The sequence below is a fragment of the Bidens hawaiensis genome, unplaced genomic scaffold (genome assembly GCF_021521415.1).
Source record: "Bidens hawaiensis isolate Kalapana, Puna unplaced genomic scaffold, B.hawaiensis_p1.1 tig00025714_1, whole genome shotgun sequence".
Taxonomy (NCBI): Eukaryota; Viridiplantae; Streptophyta; class Magnoliopsida; order Asterales; family Asteraceae; genus Bidens; species Bidens hawaiensis.
In genome coordinates, this window is record NW_027494111.1 from 155874 (window position 1) to 164974 (window position 9101).

At 39.2% G+C, this 9101-nt stretch overlaps 1 pseudogene; it reads right to left on the minus strand.

The window, feature by feature from the left end:
* Nucleotides 1-1077: 1077 nt before the first annotated feature.
* LOC143572088 (polyphenol oxidase I, chloroplastic-like) lies at nucleotides 1078-7810 on the minus strand (annotated as a pseudogene).
* Nucleotides 7811-9101: the final 1291 nt, after the last annotated feature.

The window sequence follows — 9101 nt, forward strand, 5'->3', positions numbered from 1 at the left end:
TATAACTTATTTTTGGAATAAGTCATAAGTTATAAGTTACAAATATTGTAACTTATCAAGTTATCCTCTCACATAATAAACAATCCCAAACACCCCGTAAGATATAGTACGAAATCACCAGGGGAGGGGTAGCAGATATACAAATCATGATTGCTTGCTAAGTCGTTAGAAAAAAAATTTCATGGATCTTTAGCTCAACGAGTACGGATCTTTAGCTCAACGAGTACTGGAGGTAATGAAATGTGGGGCGTCGATGACCGGTTTTGGTCCAACAATATACGGTGGCGGGAATCAACAAGGGTGGAGATGGCAAAGAGCAATTAGTAACATGTAAAGTTATATATAGGGGTGGCAAAATAATCTCAAATGAGTTATTTTGGGTCAATATGAATAACTTTTAAAATAGGAATGTGTCATGATGGATTAAAAGAATTTTTCAAAGAGATCAATATGGGTTGGAGAAATACTAATGACTATTGGTTATGGGTTAGAATGAGCTTGTTTATGGGTTAGAATGGACTAAAACAAGCTTCGTCCAATTTTATTTCAAACAAAACCTACGAAACTGAATAGAACCAAGAAATCGAAACCGAAATCATTGAAACCGAACAAATACCGAAAACGACTGAAATGTAAAAAAGCAAATCCGGAACCTGAACCGATACAAAACCAATTTATTATTTATTTATTTATTTATTTTTTATTTAATCAACAAGGGCAACGGGGGGAACGTTTTAGTTACTTTACATCTTGCGTTTTTTATTATATTTTGAGTTATTATTTTTTTATTAAGTTTTTTGAATTTTTTTGAGGGCTTTTTGAAACCTTTTATACTTTAACCTTTACTTGGGTCAAGATGAACCTATCTTAACCCATACCAATCCTAACCCTCTATTTTAAAACTTTATCCTGATCCATACTCATTTTAACCCATCACCCAAATCCAACCCAACCCAACCCAACTTATTCACATTGCGACCTCTAGTTATAATATGTGTATTTTTTGTGAGTTTTTATTTCTATGATACATAAGATTTCATTTAGGGAAGGGAAAAGAGTAATTTTGATGAGGAAAACATTAGAAGACAAGTACTGGGCTTAGTAGACCATGTTTATTGATTACATAATTTTATTGAAAGCCATGCAACTCAAGGTGCATTAACCGGCTAAACAATATCCAGAGTTACCCTTGCAAATGTTACTCAGATTCAAACGGTACAGGTTTCGGTCGAGGAACCAACTTGATTGTGACAAAGCTAATGGTGAGATCCTCACACCCTGCCATTGGCACCAATGCCACCGTTGCATACTGTTGGAATTAGATATCAACAACAACCAAGAAGATTTCACGAAAGTCTTTTTTTTTCTCATTAATAAACACCTCCTTATATAGGAGAACAAAACACAAACCGACTCCAACACAAATATTATCCTAACCTCCTATAAACAAGATAATGGAAAAACAAATTCAAAATAAACATAAAGACTAGTCTCGATATCCTAACATGACTCAACAAAACATTAATATTAATAGATAAATATAAACTTTGAATTATCTCTTCAACACCCCCTCTTAATTCAAAGTTCCTTCACTCCCATTAGCTTTCTCAAATAAGCAAACTCTTCGGTTCCAAGCGCTTTAGTGAGTGCATCTGCTACTTGCTCTTCAGTGTAACACGACTTCACTATAATTTGATTAGTTTCAACCAAGCTTTTAATATAATGATATTTAATATCAATATGTTTGCTTCTTTTGTGTAGAGCTGCATTCTTTGTGAGGAATATTGCTGATTGATTATCACACAAAATGGTTGTTGGTTCTGTTTGTTTAACTCCCAGTTCATCTAGTAATTGCCTCAACCACACAGCTTGACATGCCGCAGCACCGGCCGCTACGTACTCTGCATCTGTTGAGGATAATGCCACAACTTGTTTTTTTGAACTCCATGAGATAGCTCCAGACCCACAAAAAAATATGTTTGCTGATACACTTTTTCTATCTTCTAACGAAGTAGCCCAATCACTATCTGTATAGCCTTTCAACTTGATTGTTTTGCCCTTTTCATACCATAACCTGTAACTAACGGTTCCAACCACATACCTAAATATACGTCTTGCTGCTCCTAGATGACAAGCTGTTGGTTTCTGCATATATCTTGAGATTAACCCTACAGCAAATGCAATATCCGGTCTTGTATGAGAAAGATACAACAGCCCACCGACTAGACTTTTGAACACACGAACGTCAGCAATTTCATCACTTTCATCCGCTTTGAACTTCTCTCTACAATTCATAGGAGTCAATGATAAATTGCAATTCTTCATTCCAAACTTATTTAGCAAATCAGTAGCATATTTTCTTTGAGATAAGAACAAACCTTCTTTGCTTTGTGTTATTTCTAAACCAAGAAAATAAGAGAGATTTCCCATATCGGACATCTCGAATTCTTTCACCATCAGGGCTTTAAATTCTTGTAGAAGATTTGTGGATGAGCTTGTATATATTATGTCATCTACATAGATACACACAATTATAAGGTCTTCACCCATCCTCTTAACATACACAGTTGGCTCACTTTTGGTTCTATAATACTCATGCCCTTGTAGATATTTATCAATTCGTTCATACCAAGCACGTGGAGCCTGCTTCAGACCGTACAAGGCTTTGTGTAGCCTATAAACTTTGTCTTCTTGATCTTCGATTTCAAACCCCGGGGGTTGGATCACATATACTTCTTCTTGAAGCGGTCCATTCAAGAATGCCGACTTTACGTCCAATTGATGCATACTTCACCCTTTTTGTGCTGCAATAGATAGTATGACTCGAATAGTTTCAAAACGAGCTACGGGGGAAAATGTTTCTTCATAGTCTATCCCGTACTCTTGGGCATAACCTTTAGCGACTAATCGTGCTTTGTGCTTTTGAATCTTACCATCGACTCCTAGTTTTATCTTATAAACCCATTTTAACCCAATTGCTCTTTTGTTATTTGGCAACTTTGTTAGGGACCAAGTTTGATGCTTTTCAAGTGCACTCAACTCAGTTTGCATTGCACTTACCCACTCATTATACTTAACTGCTTCATTATAGCTTGTAGGTTCTACCATGGTGAGAGCTAACTGGCACGCATTTGTTTCCGTGATCTCTTCATTACGAGCGCTACTTGTGGAACCCACTTCATAGTCTCTCAACCGGACTGAAACTTGTTTTCTTCGGCTACTTTTTCTTGGTTCTGAATTCCGGTTACTTCTTGGTTCTGAATGGCTTGGGGTGTTAGTTTCTTCACTTTCCTCCATTTCATTTCCGTCTTCAATTAAGGGTTCCTTGTTTGCTTCATCTTTCTGATATAAATCAGAAGGTAAGATGTGTCTATCTTCATTGGCAGCATGCCAATTAGCAGTTTCTTCAAAGACAACATCTCTACTTGTGATTATAGTTCTTTTAGCCGGGTTGTATAACCTATAAGCTTTGCACGTAGGAGCATATCCGACAAATATACACTTCACTGATTTGGGATCAAGTTTCCTTCGATGTTGAGAAGGTGTTAATGCATAGGCAATGCATCCAAATACTTTCAAATGATGAACTGAAGGCCTTCTTTCATAGTACACTTCATACGGAGTTTGCTCACTAACAGCTTTTGTTGGTGATAAGTTCCTTAAATAAACAGCAGTAGCTACTGCCTCTCCCCAGAATTGCTTACTTAGACCCTTCCAATGTAACATACTCATCGCCATCTCATACACCGTACGATTCTTCCGCTCCGACACACCATTCTGCTCAGGTGTATACGGAGCGGTAAAATCATGACGTATGCCTTCAGTTCGGCAAAATTCTTTGAATTCCTTGGAGCGGAATTCTCCACCATTGTCGGATCGAATTCCCTTGATCCTTACACCAGTCTCAGTTTCAATTTTGGCTTTTAATATTCTGAATTTGCCAAATACTTCAGATTTCTCATGAAGGAAGTATACCCAAGTCATCCTACTAAAATCGTCTGTGAATAAAACAAAATACTTACTTCCTCCAAGGGATTGCGTTGGCATGGGTCCAACTACATCTGTGTGAATCAATTGTAGTTTGTGGGATGTTCTTGATGCTTCATGAGGAAACGAATTCCTGGTTTGCTTCCCGTAAACACATCCTTCACATGTGGTATTCCAACCTGTAATAATGGGTAAACCGTTTACAAGACTTTTGCTACTTAACGCTTTGAGGCTAACCTCATTTAGATGCTCATATCGTAGATGCCATAACCATGACTCGTCTCGCATTGTTGAAAGGACTGTTGATGTTTGAGTTATGTCAAAGTGGAATGTATTGTTGTTGGCCATCGGAATTTTGTATGTTACTTGACCGCTACGTTTGTTTGTTATAGTACACTCCCCCTCGTCAAACAAAATTGAGTTTCCAGCCCTCATCAACTGCCCTACACTAAGTAGGTTGTAACTCAGATCTGGTGCGAACTGCACCTCTTCGATGGTTCTATGTTTACCCGTGTTTGTCTCTATTTTGACCACACCTTTGCCTTCGACTTGAATTCCGTTTCCGTTTCCCATTCTAACTTTTAGCTTCTTCGTGTCATCTAGGCTTTTGAACAACCCTTTTTGCCCCGTCATATGGTTAGAGCACCCACTATCCAAGAACCACACACTACTTGCAAGAGGTTCTTCCTTATTATTTGCCATAAGAGCTTCTTCTTGGTTACTGTCACATGAGACAACCATGAAAAGCCAACCTTCTTCATCTCCATCTTCTCTTTCTATGGCAGCGTTAGCTTGAGGTTCGCTCCAACATTCCGACCTCACATGTCCAAATCGGTTGCAATTATAACATTGCACACCCCTTCCTCGGCCGAACCCTCGTCCTCTGCCTCTACCACGACTACGGGCTGATCCGCGTCCTCTTCCTCTGAACGAATAACCACTCTCATCTTCCTTTGCTTGGAAAGCATGTTCTTCTTCAACCGGTTGAACGTTTCTATTCAACCGAACTTCATGAGCTTGGAGTGACCCCATAAGTTGATCAAAAGACAAGGTAGACAAGTCTTTAGATTCCTCGATGGCAGCAACCACATGATTCCATCGATCTGGTAGACTTCTAAGAACTTTCTCTACAACCTTCTGATCGGCCACGTCTTCCCCATACGCTCGTTGTTGATTCACCAATTTCATTACCTTGGATAAGAAGTCACTGACTACCTCTCCATCTTTCATCTGGATGGTTTCAAAGTCACGACGAAGACCTTGAAGTCTTACCATCTTAACCTTATCATCCCCTTGATACTCATTCCTGAGTAACACCCACGCTTGTTTCGCGGTTGTAGCAGCAGCGATTCTTGAAAACACATCATCATGAACCCCCTGTTGAATAACTGAGAGAGCCCTTGAATCCTTTCTCCGGTTCAACCTTAGGCGCTCCTGATTCTCTTCACCAGCATCATATCCAGTTTCCACCAAATCCCACAAGTCTTGGGTAACCAAGATGGTCTTCATTCGGATAAGTCGTATCCTTCACCCTTAAATATCGGAATTACCAGGGATGAAGATTTTTCTGCCATTGTTAACGAATGATCAACCTGGTAGCTCTGATACCATAATGTTGGAATTAGATATCAACAACAACCAAGAAGATTTCACGAAAGTCTTTTTTTTTTCTCATTAATAAACACCTCCTTATATAGGAGAACAAAACACAATCCGACTCCAACACAAATATTATCCTAACCTCCTATAAACAAGATAATGGAAAAACAAATTCAAAATAAACATAAAGACTAGTCTCGATATCCTAACATGACTCAACAAAACATTAATATTAATAGATAAATATAAACTTTGAATTATCTCTTCAACACATACTTTTCGCCTTCGCTGTTTGTGTCCTCCAACAGCTCATTTAGCCCAAACCTCGCCGCACTGCTCATGGACACTCTTTGCACACTCCGTGTGGAATCTGTGTAAAAGAACCCGCGTATTCAGGATCACAAGGCGTGGGAAAAACACTTTCTTTATTATTAACCTTGTCGTTCACGAACACGTCGAACTTCACAAACTTTCCACAATCAAAATTTATGCCGTTTATCATTAAAACCTCGTTCTCTTTAGCCTTTTCCTCTTCGGTCCTGTTCACCGCAGGCCTCTTCACACGAATCTTCAGGACCTTGTCTAGGCTCACAGGGAACCTAATTTGCTCCACCGTCTGCACATTCTCCGTGGATGCAACTTGAGTGCTTAGGCTACGTTTAGGTGGTCGACTCTTGCTCCACGGCAACACTTCCTTGGAGTTTTCGATGTAATTGTAACCAAGTTTCTTTAAGTTCATGCAGTCTTTGTTATAAACGCGTACAAGTTCCTGATTCTCGTCATAGAACACATATGACGCGTTTAACCAGTCTGGCTTGTCGATTGGGTCAACGTGTCCTGGAAGGCGCAAATCCTTCCATAGTTTCCACGTACGGTCAACATTCGAATGGTGGATGTAAAACAAAGGGTCATGACCCGCGGAGTAGAAGTTACCCATGTCCTCATGATTAGGCAATTTCGAGTTGCCTACCCATCTATGCACGGCCGTGTGACTACCCGCTTCCACGGATCCAACTGACTTATCACCGTTCGGGACAGGTTTGCTTCCAGCTACATATTCGCCCCCATGGAAGCTTAACGTATCACCTCCGTTTCTAACCAAATCTCGGTACACTGTACTAAGATTGCACGCTATCTGCTTCTCAGGCGATCGGTCCTCATCAACGCCACGGAAGGCCAGGTCCACTATTCTTTCCTTGACACTAGCTTCATCGCGATAAACATCATATAAAGGGTTCGGCTTTCCATTAATACACTTGTTGTGTAGAAACATTTCTGGAATCGGCATGCCTTCTGGATCGTCCCATTTCCAGAAAGGTAACGCGAAATCAGGCTCGTTAATCAACTTTCCGAGTATTCTTTCGTAGAAATAAAGGTACCAGCGATGGAACGGATAGAAGAGCCACGAGTTGTGAATCTGAAGAGGGGTGTCAAGACCGTCTTGATTGTAACCGCCGTTACAATAAGCACAATGGATTTTAGCTTGGCTAATGAAGCTGCGTGGATCGTTTTCGGGGAGATCTTTCATGGCTTGAATAGTTTTATATAATCATCCACCTGCTTCTTTGTTCCTTTATGTGCTGGCCATCTCATTCGCACCGTTTGTTTTCTAGGAATCTTGTAATCTTTAACCTTCTTCCCAAGGCTAGGCGGGCAGCATTTCCGTGTCCTTATAGCATGATCAATATCCGGAAACCCTAAACTTGATTCCTTGCATATGGAAGTAATATCAGGGGTTTTTACGGGATCAGCTAATGCCGCGGGTAAGGAAGTGAGGCTGGCCGCGGTGTAGAGGCCGCTGAGACCCACGAGAAGGTCCCTTCGGTCTACATTGGGGAGTATGAGTTGGTTTTCATTGTGATCTTGTGGTGATTTGTTGCATGAGACTCTAAACCCTTGGGTTCGGTTGGTTTGAGTCTTGAAGAGGGGTTTGGTGTTGGTGAGAGTGAATGTGGAGGCAAATGAAAGTAGTGGGAAAGACATTGTTATAATTTGGGTGCTTCTTAAACGTTTACTTTGAGCTCCTATTTATAATGGATTCATGGCATGAGAAAGATGGATTACAAGATGTGTAGATAAAGTAATTACTAGTGGTTCATTTAATTTTATTAATTTCTGCCAACTGTGTGTACTAAATTATTAACATCTTTATTGATCCTAAAAGAGGCTATAACTATAACTATATATCTAATGTTTCTTGGTGCCCCTCTTTATCAAAACTTCTACAACTACATCAAGTGACTTTGAGAAATGAACTAATGTTTGCAACTCCAACAACCTTTTTCTAAGAATTAACCAATTAAGAATTCAAACTTTGAGAAATCCGGAAATTTGGAAAAATCCAAAAATTTGTACCGCACTGTTCTCCCAGACATATTCAAGTATTCATCTAGGGAGGAAGAAACATCACAGTATGTGAGTTGTCGTATAGATGACATGCGCTTTTGTAGCGTTGTAAAGCTTTGACGACCTTTTGCGTCAAAACCCCTTAGAAAGTACTCAAAATTTTTCTCTAACTCGTGTGAATGTTGGATTGTCATCTAAGACTCTCGACGATTAGTAAAAGTAAATTTTTATCCCTTACATCTTGGGGGTGAATGCTGGATTGTCACCAATGAAGTATTGTACCATTATCAATTATGAGTCTCTCGACAATCGTCTCCATGTGCTACCTTAAATAAAATAAACAACGTTTACAAAAAGAAACCTTCTTGGCGATTAAGCGGTGTCTTGAACTTTGTCAAACGAGCAAGATGTCATGCTAGTAAAAAACATATAAGTTAATCTATTCTTCCTCAAAGCATTACGACTCTTACGGAAATGGCAGAAGTTGAAACAAATCCATCGAGCGAAGTATATATATTGCTTGAAGATAAAAAATTTATATGGATTTCGAGTAGAAAGTTGCGAGATAGAAATGTGTGAAAGTTAGATTGAATTGAGTTATATTTATAAAATTAAATAACTTTTTTAATGGTCATGCGGACAAACTATTGAACGGGAGAAAGTGTGGATTATTCCCCGAAATGTGGCGAAAAATTAACCCCCGTATACGGGGGATGGTGGTCCCGACTTGGACTAGCTCTCTCATGGAGTCCACCAACCCCACTCCGCATGGGCGGCTCGGGCATAGGGCAACGTGGGCGACCGACCGGGGCACTTAATTTTCGAGGGCACAAAATTTTATATATATATATATATATTTATGAAAAAGAAATATGTATATTTAATGTTTAACCTTAACCATACAATAACTAGGTTGGTTTAGTGGTAAATTGGTGTGACTTCCAATCAAAAGGTTCCGAGTTCTAGTCTCACTTGAGACATTTTTTAAGTTTATTTTTATACACAGTTTTTTACACTACCTAAATCATAACCAAGTAGGCCCATTTTAATATTTAATAATTGTTTAAACCAAACAAAAAACCTATTCAAATAAGGCCTAAAAATTTTTTTGCTTATAATATTTCGTTACTTGTTAGAGTTTACGAGCCTTTTTATTTCGGCTCGACCGA